Source organism: Thalassophryne amazonica, chromosome 7, assembly GCF_902500255.1.
Source record: "Thalassophryne amazonica chromosome 7, fThaAma1.1, whole genome shotgun sequence".
Classification (NCBI taxonomy): domain Eukaryota; kingdom Metazoa; phylum Chordata; class Actinopteri; order Batrachoidiformes; family Batrachoididae; genus Thalassophryne; species Thalassophryne amazonica.
In genome coordinates, this window is record NC_047109.1 from 79716881 (window position 1) to 79739510 (window position 22630).

At 41.8% G+C, this 22630-nt stretch overlaps 1 protein-coding gene across 3 annotated transcripts in view; it reads left to right on the forward strand.

Annotated features, from left to right (window-relative positions):
- Positions 1 to 1106: 1106 nt before the first annotated feature.
- LOC117514327 (histone-lysine N-methyltransferase ASH1L-like) overlaps positions 1107 to 22630 on the forward strand; it is a 51834-nt gene continuing 30310 nt past the window's right edge. Inside the window, exon 1 of one of the 3 annotated variants that reach the window (XR_004561859.1) lies at positions 1107 to 1727. The gene's annotated coding sequence lies outside the window, so the exon portion shown is untranslated. Of the gene's footprint in view, positions 1728 to 1807; positions 1960 to 22630 lie in introns of those variants that run through there. The other 2 variants (XM_034174728.1, XM_034174727.1) reach the window with 2 other exon arrangements.

Here is a 22630-nt window from a genome sequence, read left to right on the forward strand (position 1 = left end):
AGTGGGAGTCAGTGAGAGTGATGGTGAGCAGAGGCCATTTTTCAATTGCAACTCGGTCATGAACTCGGTGTAAATGGGGTGTTACTTTCATTCCCTTTCTCTCCAGAGTGTATCTCCACCAGAGGTGGGCGATACCGGGAATTTTGGTATTGAGCCGATACCAAGTAAATACAGGCCCAGTATCACTGATATTGATACCGATACCAATACTTTTTCATATTTAAGCTTCACAGATCCAAAGGATCCAAAAGACCTAGGATAGAATTTCGCCAAACATTGTACGTGACAACAAAATACTTTATTATCACAATCAACATTTTTGTTTAAAAAAAATATCACTCAACACAACTTAAAACAAAATCTCCTGAGGTAGAGGGCTGACAAACCACAGTACAACGGTGCGCTGCTCCGTGTTGTGTGACACAGCACAGCACTGCTCTTACAGACAGAGAGTAGACTTTGATGAATCTGTGTGCGCAGCAGTCAGTGCGTGCAGGAGAGAAAAACAGCTTGAGTATCGATCTTTTTACACAAGGACCGTTCAATATCAATACCAGTGTTGGTATCGATATTAGGATCGATCCGCCCACCTCTAATCTCAACCTCTCCAAGGTCATTTCAACCTGCTCCATCTAACTACAGATAACAATGTCATCTACATCTACAAATAACATCCATGGAGATACCTTAACACTTGACTTTACTGACTTCGAAAGAAAAAAAAAAAATCTATTGTCTGTATACTTCTCCTGAATTGTCTAAACCAGCACACTGTAAAGGTGAAGATCAGGGTGTGAGTACTTTTATCATTTTTTTGTTTGAGGTGCACTTTGAATACGTTAACTTTGGTAATAAGGTACACATTTTGAACTATTAAATCTGAGTTGTTTTTTGTTTTTTTTTAAAGGTCAAAAGATAATACAAAACATGTCCAGTCCAAAGGCAGTGAGCACTTTCTGGAGTCACTGTAATATGAGGAATGAGTTCATATTTTCCGGTAAAGCACAGACGCAATGATGACCTGAATAAATGAACTTTTCATAAAGTGTTTTCCACCACAGTCCGCCTTTGTTTTCTCGCCCGCTGCTGGAGGCTGAACCTCACATTCAACTTTTGTGCTGATCTCCGAGCGCAGCCACGCAAGCAGCCAAAAATCGTCGCCATTTTATTAAGCGTCTAAATGGCCCTCCCCAATCGCCGCAATGAGATCCTGTGCTGTGTTCGCCGTTTTATCTCCTCCTCTGGCCACATGAAAATGGCCACGCAGTTACATTCCCGCACATGCACCCACAGCGCCGCGCGCCGTTAGCGCGCAGCCACGGACACCGCCGACACGTTTCCAGCCCGTGCGCAGACCACAGCATAATCCGAGCCATTATTAAAGGCGGGAGCGATGTAACTTTCCCCGAGAGGAGAAGTGGCACCATAAGATCCAGTGTAAGCAGTCCGCCACCTAGCTGCGGAGGCGCGCCGACGGAGATCTGTCGACTGTATTATGAAAACACCCGCGCCAATGTTGGCGCACAGTGCGCCGCGCGCTCCGCCGAGACTCCAACTCGTTTTTTAGGAGCTGTGTTAACCTCCCGTGGCCTTCGTTATGTAATCACACCAACATCTAAACGCACCACCGAGGAGCTCCGTCGGTGCGAAGGGGAGATCAGGAGGACAGCGACACCTTCACCTCCTCCAGCCGAAACGCAGCTGCTGTCTGCGGGACGCGTTCTCGGGTAAGTAGCCCGCGTCGCCTCATTACAGATTGTCATGGCAGTGCCTATTAATGCGTGCAGGCCTGTCATCATCAGCCAGCTCAAAGCGCGCCACTCAGTTTTTGTGTGCATCCGCTTTGCGCTAATTTTATCTCTTGTTGCCGAGTGCCGCTCTCCGCGCGCGCCGTGATATTTCTTCTATTTCCATGTTGCCGACAGCAGCAGAAGGGCTGGCAGAGGACACGCAGGAAAGGTGGCTCCCATCGTCAGCACACACACACGTATATGTATTTTTTTTCCATATTACGCAGCGTAAAATCGCCGCTCTGGGAACCTTTTTTAGGAAACTGCATTTCGACTATATGTGATCGCCGAGGTTTGAGTGACGACAGCAACAACACGTGCATGTGTGTATGATTTGTAAGTGCGACAGCATCAGGCGGTTAGAGATTTTCTGAAGTGCGCAAAGTCATGGGGAAGGAAGCTCCCGCTGACGGCCGGTGATAGGTCGCTGGAGCGGTAACACCCCCGCTGCCCGGACTCGAACTCCATCAGTCAGCCTACGCAGCTGGTACGCAGTGTACGACCAACACTTACACACACCGACAACTACAGGAAACTGGGAGTGCAGGGGCGAATCCACGTTTTATATATGGGGTGGGCAAGAGTTGGATGAGCATAGCAGCCTTCTGTGCTGAAAAATGAAGCCATCTCGGTAGTGCCAAAACTTGCAGTTCCTTTAATGGCCACTTGAGGCTAGCTCCAAAAGTGAGTCACTTTCCAAGACGCCCATGTTAATTTGCACATCTTTACAGCAGAAATAATCATGGCACACAACAAAAAGCACGTCCGTGTTGGAAACCATTCGGAAGATTCAGACGGCTTTCGGTGGCTTTTCAGTCGAGTGAGTATCCGAGAAATTGTGTAACAGCTGGGCATGTCACAACTTGTCCTGTGAGACTTCCAACACGGACGTGCTTTTTGTTGTGCGCCATTGTGGCTCCGTCCCAACGCGCGAATTCCTCCGCACGTCTTTCATTACAAAATCTCCTGTAACAGTGGAATGTGCTGAAAAAGTGCTGATGTCCGCCTCTTCTGCAATTTCTCTGGTATTCAGACAACGTCCCGGATCAACACAGCGTTCACTTTGGAAATGATCTGGTCGTTTCAGCCTGTCGATGGCCGCTCAGAGCGCGGTGCGCCCTCCGCCGCTGTGGGCCATCTTTAATCCGGTTGCAATGCTCCTTAATCTATGTGACGCCCAGAGTATCCTCACCGAAAGCCGTCTGAATCTTCCGAATGGTTTCCACCTGGCTGTCTCTCACAGTTTCTGGAAAAATTTGATTCAGCGCTGCTAGTAATCAAGTATTCTGTCAATTCTGGCGATTAATCGAGTAATCGGATAAAAAGTATTTTTGCGTTTTTAAACAACATCAATCAACAATCAGTTTTTTTTAATCCCTCTTTCTCTGCGATTCAGCAGATGCATTTCAGCTGTAGGTTGAACATGTAAGCCTTGCAGTATTGTTATTTTATTTAATTTACTGTGTTTGTGAAGCATTGTGTGTTGCCCAAAAAAGCGAAAATTAAAATGTGAAAAACTCAGTGCTAGTCTGAGGAAAGCACTGAAGAAAGAGTGGACAGAGAGACAGCAGCCGGCCGCCGAGTCGCTCCCCACGTAGAGTGGACCGTGTGTTTTTTAAAAATAGACAAATACACTGCTTTGCTTTAAATGCACAGTCAATTTCAGATGATCAGCATGGATTGTCTTTCTCTTAAAAGGCTTTATTTTACTCTGTATGTCGCATTGAAAAGCGGTAGCTATCGTTGCTAATTTGATTAGCTGTTATGCTCTAGTCTTCTGTTTTTTTTTCTGGGGATGTTGCAGCACCACACACAGGCCTGGCATATGTACTACAACATTAAACGAAGCTTTGAGGCACAGAATTTACCTCTAACATTTTTTGGTAATCGAATTGAGGTGCTCAACTAATCGTTTCAGCCCTATTTTAATCACTCATCACTTTAAGTAATTTTAAGCCAAAGTGTTATTAATAAATAGCATTGTTGTCACTTTGAGAGCTGGTGTGGTGGGTCTAAGGCCTATTAGTGGTGGCTGCTAGCTGCTGTGGACTTGAATGTGAATGTCCTGTTTGATTGTTTTATTACAAGTAGCTAAGATAACGTGGCTTGCAGTACCATTAATTGTATTAAAGACTATCTAAGAAGAAGTTGGTGTTCCAGTATTTACCTAAAATGAAATCTTGGTATTGTTTAGTTTGTTTAATAGCACTATTAGCACTAAATAGCAGATATCAATAGCTTGGTGATGTTGGCTCTACTGATGTTGCTGTGGTAATTTTGGCAATATGCAGGTTTTAGATTTTAAACCGCACTTAACCCACCATTATGAAAACCACTGCCCAGTAAGCAAAATATGCATTAATCAGACACCTGAAAAAAAAAACAAGAAGAAGGAGAGCCTTTATTGTCATTGTACATATATACATACATACAATGAAATTTGTCCTTTGCATTTAACCCATCCTAATTACAGTTAGACACAATCCAACCACTAGGAGCAGTGGTCAGCCACAGTCTGGCACCCAGGGACCAACTCCAGATGTAGAGACTCTGCCTAGGTTAGGGGCAGAGAAAGGCGCAGACCCTAAATAAGCATGTTTTGATTGTGGGAGGAAACCGGAGTGCCCGCAGAAAAAACCACACAGACATAGGGAGAACATGCAAACTCCACACAGAAAGGGCGGGAAGTGATCTCACAGCCTTCTTGCTGTGAGGCACTAGTGCTAACCACTAAGCCACCGTGCCGTCATCATATGCGGTTGTAGTTCAGTTGGTTTAGTCAGTTCAGTTAAGTGTCATGTTGCCGTTACCATGAGTGAAAAGTGTAGTGCGTTTGATGTCTTCTGCCACCATCTCTGTTTGTGGGTGTGTAAAAATAAAAGCACGTCCTTGCGGCAGGATGCAGAAAAGACAAAATGCTCTGTGTGCATGCATATAACTTCTATCATGTATTTTGGATCAAGGATGAACGCTGCCAAAACACAATGTTGATAGGACTAATATTTTTGGAGGAACTATGGATATTAGCTAACGGCACTGAACAATGGACATTGATAATTACATTCTGGACTCAGACGCCATTCCAGCAGGGGGCGGTAAATTGTCTATATATTAAAAGTGTGTGTGCCTGCATGTGTGCATGATTTTATTTAGGAAGTTCAGTCTCAGAATGCAGTATTGTAAATACGTTAAAAATACATGGATCACACAAGAAGGGGAAAACATTTACATTGTAGTCCATTTAAAAATCAAATGACAAAATAGAAGTAATAATAAAATGAAATAATGATGATGATGATGATGATAATAATAATAATTTTATAGTCATAGTGTGTATATGATAACAAGAACCTAAACAATTCATAAATACATTAAGACAGTAAATTCACATAAAAAATATGTAATTTAACAGGAAATAAAAGGGTTAATTTCTTCCTCTAAAAATGGTTGAGGTCTAAGTTACTAAAAACATTCTGAATGTTTTGAATCTCTCAAACTTGTTTTTAACCACTTTTTTTGTGGAGGGGGCTAGGGGAGGGTGATCCTAGTGTTAATGTGGGCAGGGGGCTGTCAGACCCTCACACTACCTCTTTAAAATTTGAACCATGAATCCCCCTGTAATTTGAACTGTGAATGTAACTAATAAGGTGTATCATCAGGTGGGTCTTTGTACTGATTAGAAATCATATGCATACCTTTGTAGTCACCTGCATGTAGAATTCGAGTTTGTCTTATGACGCAATCTGGAAGTGAAGGGGGACTTGGACTGAAGAAAACTGCTGTTTCAGGTACTGTTAGTCTGATGCCAAATAATATATGCAGCTCAGCATGCAAACTATGTTCAGCTGAGTTGGTCATGTTATGACTAATAACACATATGGGGTGTCAGTAGGAAGAGGACTGTGCTGAAAACATCTTTCATTCTACTCACAGGCACTTACTTTGTGAAGGTCCCTACAGAAAAATAGATGTTTGGTTCTATACTAAGCCCTTTAGGTTGGGGCAAATTTTTCACTACTATGAGCTCTCTGATTCAAAATGACACACGTGGCAGTGAGAACCAACAGGCTGTCTTTAACATAATAGAAGCCGTATACCACACAAACACACACCCACCCACACACACACACACACACACACATATATATATACACATATATATATATATATATATATATATATATATATATATATATATATATATATATATACAGTATATATTCGCAAAGTACCCATCCTTCGGATGGTGACGAAAGAGTGCACTAATCGTGAGTCACTGACCCGAGAAAGTGTGCAGCAGTATACTGAGACCACATATTAGCTTCCAAAAGAAAGCTTTCAAAGCATTTTGAAATAGCAGCCATAACAGACACACTGAGCCATTATTTATGAAGGTTAAACTTAATCTTTTTTATGTCCTAATAATTATGAAATGACTGATTCTGTAGTGTAATGAAAATGGATCCAGCTTTTCATTTTTTCTGATTATGTTATGAAGTTGGCAATAAAATTTATCTATCTATCACAACACCGGGTGGCAGTAAAATACATTTGTAGCAGTAACAGCGCTACCTAGTGTATACTGAAGTATGATGGGAATGACAGATTATAATAAATTATGAGAATGCACGAAATTCAAGGCAAGACTGGAAAGAAAGTGTAATAAAAACATGCTGACATTTGTTTGCAGTAATTAAGAAGCAACGCTTTCGCAAAATTATACTGTTTTCATGCATTTTTGGGGGGAGCCCTGCCTGAGCGCTATTTTCGGTGTCAAAACGGGGCCCATAGTGCCCGAACTATAATAGCTACCGCAAATGTGATGGCACATTTGGAATCTGTGGATGTTTTTGCCCTAGAAAACATCTTCAGATAATTTTCAGTGACCTACCTTGATGAAATACGGAGGTAAAAAAAGTGACAATACATTGAATGTCATACATGGAAGCTGCTCGGATTCATGCTCGCTAGGGGACAACGGCATCTGGTGGAAATTGGCGGTATGTAACAGATCGGCAGTTTTAATTAACCGCAAAATGTGGGCAATTAAGGGGATTTGTGAAGAGACGTGCGTCCGTAACTACAGAGGATATGGGAAGATCAAGAGCGAAGAGATGGTGTGTGAGGTGACAATAAATGGGACCTCCACGCTTAGTACATAGACTTCCTGGACAAACCCCATGTGACATTACCCAGCAGTTTTCCAGAGAGCAGGCTTAATTTTCAAATGGGCCAACTACGTAGACGTCACCACTGAAATGCCTGAGTCCATCTAGTTCCCGGCCACAACCCAAAAATGGGTAAAGGAGTGCAGCATGGGAAAAGGTGGGGTGAGCTGGGTGGGACAAATGAAGCCAGAACACATCCACCTATCTTGAAGTTCCTAAGCTATCTAAGGCTAGCAGGCTAGGCGACCTGAATTCAGGTTATAGATTAATGCATATTTTTGCAGACTGTGTGGTTGTTCTTATGATGGGTGGCTTGAGTATGGGTATTAAAATTATAACTAGCATATGGCCTCTTTAACATGGTGCTATGAGTGTAGCTAATGTCACAAAGATATTGATATCTGTTAATTAATGCTAACACTGCTATCATACAAATTAAAATGAATGCTAACACTGCTATCATACAAATTAAATAATACAAATGAAGCCAGATCATGTTCACCAATCTCGAAGTTCCCACGTTTTTTCAGATCACAGGCTAACTTACTTAAATTTGGATTATAGTTTACGCATATTTGTGTGGACTGTGTGGTGTTTCTTATAATGAGTGGCTTCAGTATGGGTGTTAAAAATTACGACTGGCATATTGCCTCTTTAACGTTGTGCTATCACCGTAGCTAATGTCACTAAGCTATTGATACTTGTTAATTAATGCTAACACCACTGACATACAAATTAAATAACACTATAAATAGTCCATTCGTACAATTAATCACACAGGAAGCCTTACTACAATGCATCTGGAGAGTATTCACAGTGCTTCACTTTTTCCACATTGTGTTATGGTACAGCCTTATTCCAAAATGGAGTAAATTCATTTTTTCCCTCAAAATTCTACTCACAGAACCCCATAATGACAACATAAGTTTAGTTTTTTTTTTTTTTTGCACATTTATTAAAAATAAAAAAACAAAGCAGTCACATGTACGTAAGTATTCACACTCTTTGCTCAATACTTTGTTGATGCACCTTTGGCAGCATCTACAACCTCAAGTCTGGGCCACTGAAGGACATTCACAGGGTTGTCCTTAGTAAGTAACTGAGTAACATCCCCACAGCATGATGCTGCCACGACCATGCTTCACAGTAGGGATGGTGCCTAGTTTCCTCCAAACATGACGCCTGACATTCACGCCAAAGAGTTCAATCTTTGTCTCATCAGACCAGAGTTTCTCGTGGTCTGAGAGTCCTTCAGATGCTGCTTGCCACGCTCCATGTGGGCTGCCACGTGCCTTTTACTAAGGAGTGGCTTCCGTCTGGCCACTCTGTCACATAGGCCTGATTTGTGGATTGCTGCAGAGATGGTTGTCCTTCTGGAAGGTTCTCCTCTCTGCACAGAGGAATGCTGGAGCTCTGACAGAGTGACCATCAGGTTCTTGGTCACTTTCCTGACTAAGGCCCTTCTCCTCCAATGGCTCAGTTTAGACAGTCGTTCAGCTCTAGCACGAGTCCTGGTGGACCTGAACTTCTTCCATTTACGTATGATGGAGGCCACTGTACTCACTGGAACCGTTAAAGCAGCAGAAATGTTTCTGTACCATTCCCCAGATTTGTGCCTCGAGACAATCGTGTCTCAGAGGTCGACAGACAATTTTCTTGACTTCATGCTTGGTTTGTGTTCTGACATGCACTGTCAACTGTGAGACCTTATATGTAGACAGGCATGTTCCTCTCCAGATCATGTCCAGCGAACTGAATTTACCCTAGGTGGACTTCAGTTAAGCTGTAGAAACATCTCAAGGATGATCAGTGGAAACAGGATGCACCTGAACTCAATTTTGAGCTTCATGGCATGGACTGTGAATAGTTATGTACATGTGATTTTTGAGTTTCTTTTTATTATTATTATTTTTAATAAATTTGCAAAAACTAAAAAAATGTTTTTCACATTGTCATTATGGGGTACTGTGTGTAGAATTCTGAGGATTTTGGAATAAGGCTGTACCATAACAAAATGTGGAAAAAAGATACGCTGTGAATACTTTCTAGATGAACTGTATCTCAGATACTTGTCTTAAAATGCTTTAAAAGGACAAACACAGTTGAGTCCAAAGCAGCTAGCTGTCACTGCTAGCAGGGCCCTGGACCTGCACATTAGCTATCACTCAAAGCAACAGTGACCCTTATAATTCATAACTTTATGGCTTAAAATAGTTTAAATTGGTGCATTCCATAAAAATTCATCTTCCCCTGTACAGTTGTCATGAACAGGGGGACTAGTTATAGAGATGAAAACCATTTTTTTTAGTACCAGGCTATAACTATGGTTATTTGTACTGTAAAAGTGGAGATTTTAACATGGGCTTCTGTTATGAGAAGGACACTTTTAGAGCTGGCCTCAAGGGGCTGTCCAAGGAACTGTATGTTTTGGCACTTCCATGTTGGCTTAATTTTTCACTACACGAGTTTGGGCTTATTAGAAGAAAATGACTTGTCAGAAATGGTGAATTTGCATATGAGGTGGAATTTGGAAAGTCAAATTCCAGAATCACATTGGCCATCCAGATCAGCATATGTTTGAAAGCAGGAGGTGGATAATGTACTCATATAGGCTCATCATTTCACTGTACTTGTACTATGGCAACAAAGCTATCTCATCTTGTCTTATCTTATCTTATCTTGACACATGGTGCAAATGATAAACTACAGCAGAGATGAAATGATAGAAGTAGAATCAATAACAGAAACAACAAGTTTAAAAAAATGATTTAAACCCACATCCTTTGCGACAGAGTTACACCAGGTTATGGACTACATTGCAAGCTTCATGACAGGGATGTAAAAATTCTAAATCACTTTACCACTGTAAGAGGGATTCGAGTGCAAACATTAAATGCAGACTGACTGAGTGGCCTGGGGGCAGGGTAGGTCCAAAATCCAAGGACAGGCAATGAGGTCAGGTGTTCAGGGTGTCAGAAGAAGCAAAAAAAGAAAAGAAAATGAGTTAAGGACTGTTATGTGTCGCACGCAGGCGGAGGACCGACCAGCGTTTGAAGGACCCAGTATGAAATAAGCAGAGCACGGTACAAAGGATAACAAAATTTAATAAACATATCAGTGATGTGCTAAGTACAAACAAATGAGTGCGCGGACTGGCGAGGTGGTGATATGGTGCGCTCCCAGCTGCACAAACGGTCCGGAGCCAGAAACAGTTCGGACCCAAGGACCCCGCCGACACCCCCCAGGTGGCCGCGACAAACCGAGTCTGTGAAAGAAGAAACCATCATGTGAGTCCACACTCCACACACTGAGAGACCACTCAAAGGTGTGCATAAACAGCAAACACTTCCTGGCTTAATTACTAATCAGCTTCCCACCCTGCAGGCATGGAACACCCTGTTCACATACTCAAACTGCAGTGGAAGCTGATTAAACGACTAACATAACAGCTCAATACAATAAGGTGTGAGGGACACCACATATACTGACTGTACAAATGTTAGTCACAAAACCTAACGTACCTCAGGAAGTGTGCTGATGAGCGTGAGACCTCACCCCCTCCTCTTTCACAGACCATGGTGTCAAACCTGGTACAGTCTCTGCATCCACTGATGATGAGATGGCTCTCGAGACGATGATCTCACCCGTCTGGTCAAAAGGTCGAGTCTCTGGCAAATACACACTGTGTACTCCAGACTTAAATGCCACCATGCTCCAATCCGTGTAGATGCACCACAGCTGTGAGTCCTGACGAGCTGCACTTGATCAGCCTCAGGTGATCAGGGTGAGGTCCTGAAAACTCAGCCACACAGCCACTCAGTCCTAAACGCGTACCACCTGGAAGGAAAAACAAAAGACAGGACAGAAGACAGAAACAAAAGGCAGCCAGGCCCCCCCAGCCGTACAACAAAGGACTGTGCAAAGAGATATTACTGGTTAACAGGACAAACACAGGGAGTATGACAACTCAAAAAGGTCTGAAGTGACTACTGAGGGGTGATGAGGTGATTGATGGCAGGTGTGACAGACAGGTGACTCTGTAGGTCGACGGGTGTTTGTTCAGTGGCCTTTTCTGAACACAAGTCGACTTCTCCATATTTGCTTTAGTGAGATTCTGACTGTGTGCTCTACAGCACACATGACCTCAGAGTCAGTTTCAGTGATGGGAGTAGAACATACAAACATTTCTCTAACCTGCCAGTATTTTGAAGTACTATTCTACAATATGTTCACATTATCAGCTGAAGTGACATGATTCACTTTTATTTATTTTTGTGAAGAAATATCTCTTTTTTTTTACCCCATCCAAGTGCATCCATCTCATCTTCTTGTGTCCATGATAACTTGAATAGAATTTATTGTATTTTCACCACATTTGAAGTGGACATCCCCAGTTATTGTATCTCAAAGGAGGTTGAATTTGAGAAAGACTGAGTTTCACTAAGACCTTCTAAGGACCAGTCACATTACTGAACACATCATTACTGGTGGTACCCATGATAACCCTAAATGGATGTATTTCAGATGAGTTTGAACTTGAGAATAACCAGGTTTTGCCAAGATCCTCTTATGAGCCCCCAAATTACTGATGAGTACTGGATAGTGGATACTGTATTTTATTATCAGTCTGGCTGCTGTAGGTTTATCTGTTTATTTGTTGGCTGCTTTTCTTGTCCTACCTTAACAAATCAGCCATCAGTATTTGGTCTCTATATAGTAACAAGAGTGCTGTGAGAGCTCAATATCCCCTGCTAGCAAATGCTGCTTTGGTACAAGTGCTTGCTAAATTCTGATAACATTTCAGGTTATGTGATAGTTGATTTCCGAATGCAGACACCAACTCATGAAGCTGGCAATGTCTATGTTTGTTAATCAAGGGCCATAACTTTGCCAAAATGTGTCAATCTTGTACATTATTACAATATGTGTATTGCCAACAAGGACTTGCACCAAGTTTCCCAAAATGCCTACTAAAAATGTGAGAGGAGTGGATTTCAGAATCCAGGCACCCACTCATGAAACTGATGGACTCTAGATTTATTAATCAAGGGGCATAACTCTGGTAAAATTGGCCCAACTTCAACAATATGACTATGTGTATTACCAACCTATAACAAGGATTTCTACCAAGTTTCACAAAGTTCCGCCTAAAAATGTGAGAGGAGTTGATTTCAGAATGCAGGCACCCAGTCATGAAACTGACAGAGTCTAGATTTGTTAATCAAGGGCCATAACTCTGGTAAAATAAGCCCGACTTGAATGATATGATGATGTGTGTATTACCAACCTATAATAAGGACTTAGACCTCAACAGTTTTTTAATAGAAGAACTCAACCCTTTTATTTCCTGTTAATTACATAAGTTTTTTTTAATGTTAATTTACTGTCTTAATCTGTATTATAATAGCCAAGTGGCCTTTGTGTGCATGCATGCATGTGTGCGTGCGTGAGTGTGTATGGCTCTAATCATGCAGAAACGGGAGAGCTGACATTTGCCAGTTGGTATGCTTATGTGTTTTGTGTCAAGGATGAACGCTGCGAAAAACGGCAAGTTGATAGGACTAATATTTTGGAGAAATTAGCAATTTTAGCTAACCAGTAAACAATGGACATTGTGCTGCAGTGCACCATGGGAGTTCTGGGTTTTGAAGTTTTAAATGTTGTTATTGTGGTTCATGTTAGTTTAACAGTGTTATTAGTGGTATTGATTTATTGGGCCTCATGTATCAACGTTGCGTACAACGATATTTGAGCGTATATGGGGTGTACGCCAAAATGGCTGCGCTACTTGGCATTTATCAATGTGGTTGTTGGTGTACGGTGCGCTGAAAATATACACCAAGTCGAGAGGTGGTGTAAATTATACACCAAAATGAACCAGCACTGGAATCCACATAAAAATGAAAATGATCAACATGATAAACAGTGCCATTATACAAATCAATGCATATGTTACATAAATAACACTTTCTTGATTATACTACATAATAATTAATACAAATCCCGCTTTTGCGGGATTGTTGGTCTGTGGAGCACGATCCGTGGCCAGAGCGCTGACCACAAAGAAAGCACTGCTCGCCTTTTTCTCCAGACTTCGAGCCTGGAGCCAGAGCAGCGCTGAGCTTAACTTTATGTGGTGTGATCGTTTTAGACAATGAAATTGATAATTACAACTGTAGTATTGTCATTCCCTTCGCCCGTGCTGCAATCAGGTTTTGTTTTCTCCATTCATTTGTTAACATAAAATAAATTAATTAATTAATTTAAAAAATAAAGAAATCTGAAACATAAGGCGTGTCTTATTAATTGAGCTAGCAAATATCCACGTCAAGAATTATTGACATGTGAAAAGAGCATAACACTTTTTTGATTATACTACAAAACAATTAATACGACGGCCGCTTTTGACGCTCTATTGGCACGCGTCGTGATTGATGAAGTTCGTTTTCTTTGCCGTCTTCCTGGCTTCCATGTCGTGAAATGAGGGTGTGTCTGAAGCGGAGTCTGAATATTTATGGGCGTGTTCATTATAATTACAATTGTTTTCACCCGCCGCATTTTTCAAGGTCACATCAGGCGTACGCTGGAAATGGGTAGGTGCGCACTGCTTGATACATGTCACCATCTCTGTTTGTGGGTGTATAAAAATTAAACCAAAATACATAAGCATACCAAATGGCAAATGTCAGCTCTCCCCAGTTTTGCCGTGATCGGAGTCATACACACACGCATGCATACCTGCCCACAGAGGCCACTTGGCTATTATAATATAGATGGCAGATTTGTATTGAGTTTTGAGTTAGTTTTAGCTTTAGCCACTTTTTCAGTTGCATTTGCCATATATCCTGTTAGCTGTTTATTCAGTTAGTTTTATATTCACTTAGTTTTGTATTCAGTTTTTCTTTTTTCAAGGTTTATATTCTGCTAGCTTTATATAGACAGTTTTATGGTTCCATAATGCATCGCGTGCGTGGTGTGGTTCCAGTCTCAGCCTGTGTTCTCTAAGCTCAGAACAGATGCATGAAAATGGGTCATTAAAAGCTTTCAAAAGCAATGCAGGTGTTGGGAATTTTTTTTGTTGTTGTTTGCAGTAATCAAAGTCTATGGGAATTATCTTAAAATATAACATGACATGTACCCAAAACAGTTCATAGCTTGTGATAAAATATTTTTTTTCCTACAGTATAATTTGCAAGTACGTTGACATCCGAGATCTGTTAGTGTTTTTTTATTTTATCCTAGTTTTTCAAGTACTGGTCTTTAGATGCATAAATTTAATCTTTAAAGTAGACCTGCATTGAAATAAATGTGGTCAGATTTCAGAAAGAAATAGCTGATGTGTATTTATAAGACCCTTGTGAATGCAGTAAAGTAAATCTGTAAGCCCAAATTTGTAATTCAGCGGAGAAATCTTCGTTTAAAAATGACAAATTTGCAGCTAAAATTTAGCCCTCAGTGAAAACAGTTTGTACAGCCGTATCATTTCCATGACGTCAGGGACAAGACGACGCGCTCCCGCTTTCAGTCCGATCCCACATTGAAATTGATTTTATCTGTTAGTAGTGTTACTTATACACGTCCTGGTTTCAACATCCAAAAGTAAGCTGCAATGAATGTGAGATACAGATCTGTGTGCTCAGATCAGCAACGACATCGACAGCGGGCGCCGTTCTTCCTCTCCCGCTCTCTGCCTCCGCTGCGCTTATTAAGTCTGCGGGCTCGTTAACGAGCTCGTTAACCGCCGACGCGGGCCACTCACACCGCCCGTGTCTGCTTTGCAGCCGGCATCACCTCTCTGTCTACTGAATGGAGCTGCAGCACACTTGGCACAAGTCCTGAGATTACGCTCGCTGTTTTAATGCGAAGCAGCCGGTACACCTGTTGCTGCAAGGACAGACTTCTTGCGACAAAATCCACAGCACCGCACGTCTCAGCAGTTGGAGCCCTAGAGCTCCATGGACGCTGAGAGAGGTTTATATATTTTTAATGACTGGGATTCTTTGCGGGTCTCGCCTCCATATCCCACGATGGTATCGGAGGCGAAAGACAGTAGATTTTAATTGCGACACCACTCAATCAAACGGGCGTATGAAAAAGTCCCCCAAAATAATTTTCAAGCACAAATAAAAGAAATGTGTACTCACCAAACGTGCCGCAAGACAATATGAAGTTTTAAAAAAAGTAGATCCTTCCGTATAAGACAAGAAAAAGGTGCAGATGCAAACTGACGTAAATCCACAAATTACAATTGGTGCAATGCATGCTGGGAGAGGGTCTTGTCCGTGACGTCTCGGCAGCGTCCATGATGAGAGGGACAGTTTGCGGAGGGCTAAATGTTAGCTGTAAATTTGTCATTTTCACATGAAGATTTCTCCGTTGAATGACAGATCTGGGCTTGCAGATTTACTTTACTACATTCAGAAGGATCTCATGTGTAAATGTAAGTCATTTTTTGTTCAAAAAATCTGACTGCATTTTTTTCAATGCAGGTCTCCTTTAAACAATGCTAATGTTAACATTAGCACTAGTTAACACAGGTTCTCTTGAGACCGGAAACACACCGTGCCCAGGGCGTGCCGCGACAACCCCGAAATACTCCATTCAGTTAGTTTCATCTTTTGTCAGCTTTCAGTTAGTTTTATAGCCTTAGTTTTAGTTTCACTTATCTTATACTGTATTGGGATAATGTTAGGTCTAGCTTTAGCTAGCATTTCAGTTAGGTTTATATTCTGTTAGCCTGTTCTGTTTTATGTTCATCTACATTACTGACTTACTTTCTTAGTCAGTTTTTCAGTTTGTGTTATATTCTGGTCGCATTATAGTCAGTCAGTTGTATGTTCATTAGCTTTATATTAATATTCACTTTATGTTGTATTTGTTTTTACCATAGCTTGAGTTACCTTCTGTTAGCTTGATATTCTGTTTTCTCTGTGTACATTTATGTTTATTTTGCTTTAGATTCAGTTAGTTGTACAGTCATTTTAGGAGCAGTGATGGTTAACACTCATCTCACAGCAAGGAGGTCACGTATCGGCTCTACCAAAGACGTTTCTTTCTGTGTGAAATTTGCATATTCTACTCATGTTTACTCGGATTTCCTGCAGACGTGCTTGTTTCCTCCTGTTGTTGATACATGCACATTAGCTTCAATATTCAAAATCAGGATTGGCAGAATTGTCACTTAAAGTCATTGTAAAATATTAACCTGCTTCAAAACTGTAAGTGTAGAGACTGGTGTGGTGTTACGATGTCATCCCCATTAGGATGCAATGGTGCACGTGTATGGCCATGCCCCCCTCAACTTGTAGGTACAGGATACAGTGTGAGGTTGATGTTTTACTTCATGCTGAGGCAGAAATATTTCAGCCCACTCTAGCACACTTCCAGGATGTCACTATTTGCTCATCAGGTCTTGGTATTTTCTGGTTCCTATACTCTAAAAAGTAATTCAATCTTCTTTGTCTTTCGGCTGTTCCCGTTAGGGGTCGCCACAGCAGATCAATCGTTTCCATCTCACCCTGTCCTCTGTATCGTCCTCTGTCACACCAACCACCTGCATGTCCTCTCTCAGCACATCCATGAACCTCCTCTTTGGTCTCCCTCTTCTCCTCCTGCCTGGTGGCTCCATCCTCAGCATCCTTCTCCCTATATACCCTGGGTCCCTCCTCTGCACATGTCCAAACCATCTCAATCTCGCCTCTCTGACTTTGTCTCCAAACTGTCCCACCTGAGCTGTCCCTCTGATATGTTCATTCCTAATCTTGTCCATTCTTGTCACTCCCAAAGAGAATCTCAACATCTTCAGCTCTGCCACCTCCAGCTCTGCCTCCTGTCTTTTTGTTAGTGCCACTGTCTCTAAACCATACAACATAGCTGGTCTCACTACTGTTTTGTAAACTTTCCCCTTCACTCTTGCTGATATTCTTCGGTCACAAATCACTCCTGCCACCTTTCTCCACCCACTCCACCCTGCCTGCACTCTCTTCTTCACCTCTCTACCACACTCTCCATTACTTTGAACAGTTGACCCCAAATATTTAAACTCATCTACTTTCACCACTTCTACTCCTTGTAACTGCACTATTCCACTGGGCTCCCTCTCATTCACACACATGTACTCAGTCTTGCTTCTACTGACTTTCATTCCCCTTCTCTCCAAAGCATATCTCCACTTCTCCAGGTCTAGACTCAACTTGCTCTCTACTCTCACTACAGATCACAATGTCATCTGCAAACATCATAGTCCATGGGGACTCCTGTCTGATCTCATCTGTCAACCTGTCCATCACCACTGCAAACAAGAAAGGACTCAGAGCTGATCCTTGGTGTAATCCCACCTCCACCTTGAATGAGTCTGTCATTCCGACTGCGCATCTCACCGCTGTCACACTATTCTTGTACATGTCCTGCACTACCCTAACGTACTTCTCTGCCACTCCAGACTTCCTCATACAATGCCACAACTCTTCTCTTGGCACCCTATCATAAGCTTTTTCTAAGTCCACAAACACACAGTGTAACTCTTTCTGTCCTTCTCTGTACTTTTCCAACAGTATTCTCAGAGCAAACATTGCATCTGTAGTGCTCTTTCTCGGCATGAAACCATACTGCTGCTCACAGATCTTCACCTGTTTTCTAAGCCTAGCTTCTACTACTCTTTCCCATAACTTCATGCTGTGGCTGATCAGCTTTATGCCTCTGTAGTTAGTGCAGCTCTGCACATCACCCTTGTTCTTGAAAACAGGAACCAGCACACTTCGTCTCCACTCCTCAGGCATCCTCTCACTTTCCAAGATTTTATTAAACAATCTGGTTAGAAACTCTACTGCCATCTCTCCTACACATTTCCATGCCTCCATTGGAATGTCATCTGGACCGACTGCCTTTCCACTCTTCATCCTCTTCATAGCAGCCCTCACTTCTTCCTTACTAATCTCTTGTACTTCCTGATTTACTCTCACCACATCATCCAGCCTTTTCTCTCGCTCATTTTCTTTATTCATCAACTCTTCAAAATATTCCCTCCACCTTCTCAGCACACACTCCTCACTTGTCAGCACATTACCATGTGCATTTTTTACCACCCTAACCTGCTGCACATCCTTTCCAGCACTGTCCCTTTGACTGGCCAATCGGTACAAGTCCTTTTCTCCTTCCTTACTATTCAACTTCTTGTACAGCTCGCAATATGCCTTTTCCTTCGCTTCTGCCACTTCTCTTTATGCTTTCCTAGACCTCTTCACTCCAACACCAAGTCTCCTTGTCTTCCTTCCACTGTCCAGATGTCATACCCAGTACTGTCCTAGCTGTCTCCCTCACCACATCTGCAGTACTTTTCCAGTTGTCCAAAATTGCTTCCACTCCAACTAGTGCTTCTGTCATCTGCTCGCTAAATTTCACACAACAGTCTTCCTCCTTCAGCTTCCACCATCTGATCCTTTGTTGAGCTCTCACTCTCTTCTTCTTCTTTACCTCTAAAGTCATCCTACAAACAACCATCCTATGCTGTCTAGTGACACTCTCTCCTGCTACCACCTTACAGTCTGTGATTTCTTTTAGCTTGCATCTCCTATAAAGAATGTAGTCCACCTGTGTGCACCTTCCTCCACTCTTTTATGTTACCCTGTGCTCCTCCCTTTTCTTAAAGTAGGTATTCACCACAGCCATTTCCATCCTTTTTGCAAAATCAACTACCATCTGTCCTTCCCCATTCCTATCCTTGCCTCTATTGGTGGTTGGCTCTCACTGCGGTATTGTATCACTTCCTGTTCCGGAGCACAGCGGTGTTTTTCTGTATCTGTTAGCTGTTTAATCTGCGCAGTTAGATTGATCTAGTTATCTAGATTACGATTTGTTTCCCAGTGTAATCTTTACGTGCCTTAACTAAAGCACTCCCTCTGCTGAATCACCTCTAAATTATTTACACATTATTCACTTTGCGTGTTTTTAGGAATCCGCTAGCTTAGCGTAGCTACTAGCTCTTAGCCGATTTAGCATGGCGGCTTCTCCTGTCTCTCCCGCACTTTTCTGCTCTGGGTGTGAAATGTTTAGTTATTCCTCGGCCTCCTTTAGCAGTAATGGTACTTGTAATAAGTGTAGCTTATTCATAGCTTTGGAGGCCAGGCTGGGCGAATTGGAGACTTGGCTCCGCACCGTGGAAAATTCTACAGCTAGCCAGGCCCCTGTAGTTGGTGCGGACCAAGGTAGCTTAGCCGCCGTTAGTTACCCCCCGGCAGATCCCGAGCAGCCGGGAAAGCAGGCTGACTGGGTGACTGTGAGGAGGAAGCGTAGCCCTAAACAGAAGCCCCGTGTACACCGCCAACCCGTTCACATCTCTAACCATTTTTCCCCACTCGACGACACACCCGCCGAGGATCAAACTCTGGTTATTGGCGACTCTGTTTTGTGAAATGTGAAGTTAGCGACACCAGCAACCATAGTCAATTGTCTTCCGGGGGCCAGAGCAGGCGACATTGAAGGAAATTTGAAACTGCTGGCTAAGGCTAAGCGTAAATTTGGTAAGATTGTAATTCACGTCGGCAGTAATGACACCCGGTTACGCCAATTGGAGGTCACTAAAATTAACATTAAATCGGTGTGTAACTTTGCAAAAACAATGTCGGACTCTGTAGTTTTCTCTGGGCCCCTCCCCAAATGGACCGGGAGTGACATGTTTAGCCGCATGTTCTCCTTGAATTGCTGGCTGTCTGAGTGGTGTCCAAAAAATGAGGTGGGCTTCATAGATAATTGGCAAAGCTTCTGGGGAAAACCTGGTCTTGTTAGGAGAGACGGCATCCATCCCACTTTGGATGGAGCAGCTCTCATTTCTAGAAATCTGGCCAATTTTCTTAAATCCTCCAAACCGTGACTATCCAGGGTTGGGACCAGGAAGCAGAGTTGTAGTCTTACACACCTCTCTGCAGCTTCTCTCCCCCTGCCATCCCCTCATTACCCCATCCCCGTAGAGACGGTGCCTGCTCCCAGACCACCAATAACCAGCAAAAATCTATTTAAGCATAAAAATTCAAAAAGAAAAAATAATATAGCACCTTCAACTGCACCACAGACTAAAACAGTTAAATGTGGTCTGTTAAACATTAGGTCTCTCTCTTCTAAGTCCCTGTTGGTAAATGATATAATAATTGATCAACATATTGATTTATTCTGCCTTACAGAAACCTGGTTACAGCAGGATGAATATGTTAGTTTAAATGAGTCAACACCCCTGAGTCACACTAACTGTCAGAACGCTCGTAGCACGGGCCGGGGCGGAGGATTAGCAGCAATCTTCCATTCCATCTTATTAATTAATCAAAAACCCAGACAGAGCTTTAATTCATTTGAAAGCTTGACTCTTAGTCTTGTCCATCCAAATTGGAAGTCCCAAAAACCAGTTTTATTTGTTATTATCTATCGTCCACCTGGTCGTTACTGTGAGTTTCTCTGTGAATTTTCAGACCTTTTGTCTGACTTAGTGCTTAGCTCAGATAAGATAATTATAGTGGGCGATTTTAACATCCACACAGATGCTGAGAATGACAGCCTCAACACTGCATTTAATCTATTATTAGACTCTATTGGCTTTGCTCAAAAAGTAAATGAGTCCACCCACCACTTTAATCATATCTTAGATCTTGTTCTGACTTATGGTATGGAAATAGAAGACTTAACAGTATTCCCTGAAAACTCCCTTCTGTCTGATCATTTCTTAATAACATTTACATTTACTCTGATGGACTACCCAGCAGTGGGGAATAAGTTTCATTACACTAGAAGTCTTTCAGAAAGCACTGTAACTAGGTTTAAGGATATGATTCCTTCTTTATGTTCTCTAATGCGATATACCAACACAGTGCAGAGTAGCTACCTAAACTCTGTAAGTGAGATAGAGTATCTCATCAATAGTTTTACATCCTCATTGAAGACAACTTTGGATGCTGTAGCTCCTCTAAAAAAGAGAGCTTTAAATCAGAAGTGCCTGACTCCGTGGTATAACTCACAAACTCGTAGCTTAAAGCAGATAACCCGTAAGTTGGAGAGGAAATGGCGTCTCACTAATTTAGAAGATCTTCACTTAACCTGGAAAAAGAGTCTGTTGCTCTATAAAAAAGCCCTCCGTAAAGCTAGGACATCTTTCTACTCATCACTAATTGAGGAAAATAAGAACAACCCCAGGTTTCTTTTCAGCACTGTAGCCAGGCTGACAAAGAGTCAGAGCTCTATTGAGCTGAGTATTCCATTAACTTTAACTAGTAATGACTTCATGACTTTCTTTGCTAACAAAATTTTAACTATTAGAGAAAAAATTACTCATAACCATCCCAAAGACGTATCGTTATCTTTGGCTGCTTTCAGTGATGCCGGTATTTGGTTAGACTCTTTCTCTCCGATTGTTCTGTCTGAGTTATTTTCATTAGTTACTTCATCCAAACCATCAACATGTTTATTAGACCCCATTCCTACCAGGCTGCTCAAGGAAGCCCTACCATTATTTAATGCTTCGATCTTAAATATGATCAATCTATCTTTGTTAGTTGGCTATGTACCACAGGCTTTTAAGGTGGCAGTAATTAAACCATTACTTAAAAAGCCATCACTTGACCCAGCTATCTTAGCTAATTATAGGCCAATCTCCAACCTTCCTTTTCTCTCAAAAATTCTTGAAAGGGTAGTTGTAAAACAGCTAACTGATCATCTGCAGAGGAATGGTCTATTTGAAGAGTTTCAGTCAGGTTTTAGAATTCATCATAGTACAGAAACAGCATTAGTGAAGGTTACAAATGATCTTCTTATGGCCTCGGACAGTGGACTCATCTCTGTGCTTGTTCTGTTAGACCTCAGTGCTGCTTTTGATACTGTTGACCATAAAATTTTATTACAGAGATTAGAGCATGCCATAGGTATTAAAGGCACTGCGCTGCGGTGGTTTGAATCATATTTGTCTAATAGATTACAATTTGTTCATGTAAATGGGGAATCTTCTTCACAGACTAAAGTTAATTATGGAGTTCCACAAGGTTCTGTGCTAGGACCAATTTTATTCACTTTATACATGCTTCCCTTAGGCAGTATTATTAGACGGTATTGCTTAAATTTTCATTGTTACGCAGATGATACCCAGCTTTATCTATCCATGAAGCCAGAGGACACACACCAATTAGCTAAACTGCAGGATTGTCTTACAGACATAAAGACATGGATGACCTCTAATTTCCTGCTTTTAAACTCAGATAAAACTGAAGTTATTGTACTTGGCCCCACAAATCTTAGAAACATGGTGTCTAACCAGATCCTTACTCTGGATGGCATTACCCTGACCTCTAGTAATACTGTGAGAAATCTTGGAGTCATTTTTGATCAGGATATGTCATTCAAAGCGCATATTAATCAAATATGTAGGACTGCTTTTTTTGCATTTACGCAATATCTCTAAAATCAGAAAGGTCTTGTCTCAGAGTGATGCTGAAAAACTAATTCATGCATTTATTTCCTCTAGGCTGGACTATTGTAATTCATTATTATCAGGTTGTCCTAAAAGTTCCCTAAAAAGCCTTCAGTTAATTCAAAATGCTGCAGCTAGAGTACTGACAGGGACTAGAAGGAGAGAGCATATCTCACCCATATTGGCCTCTCTTCATTGGCTTCCTGTTAATTCTAGAATAGAATTTAAAA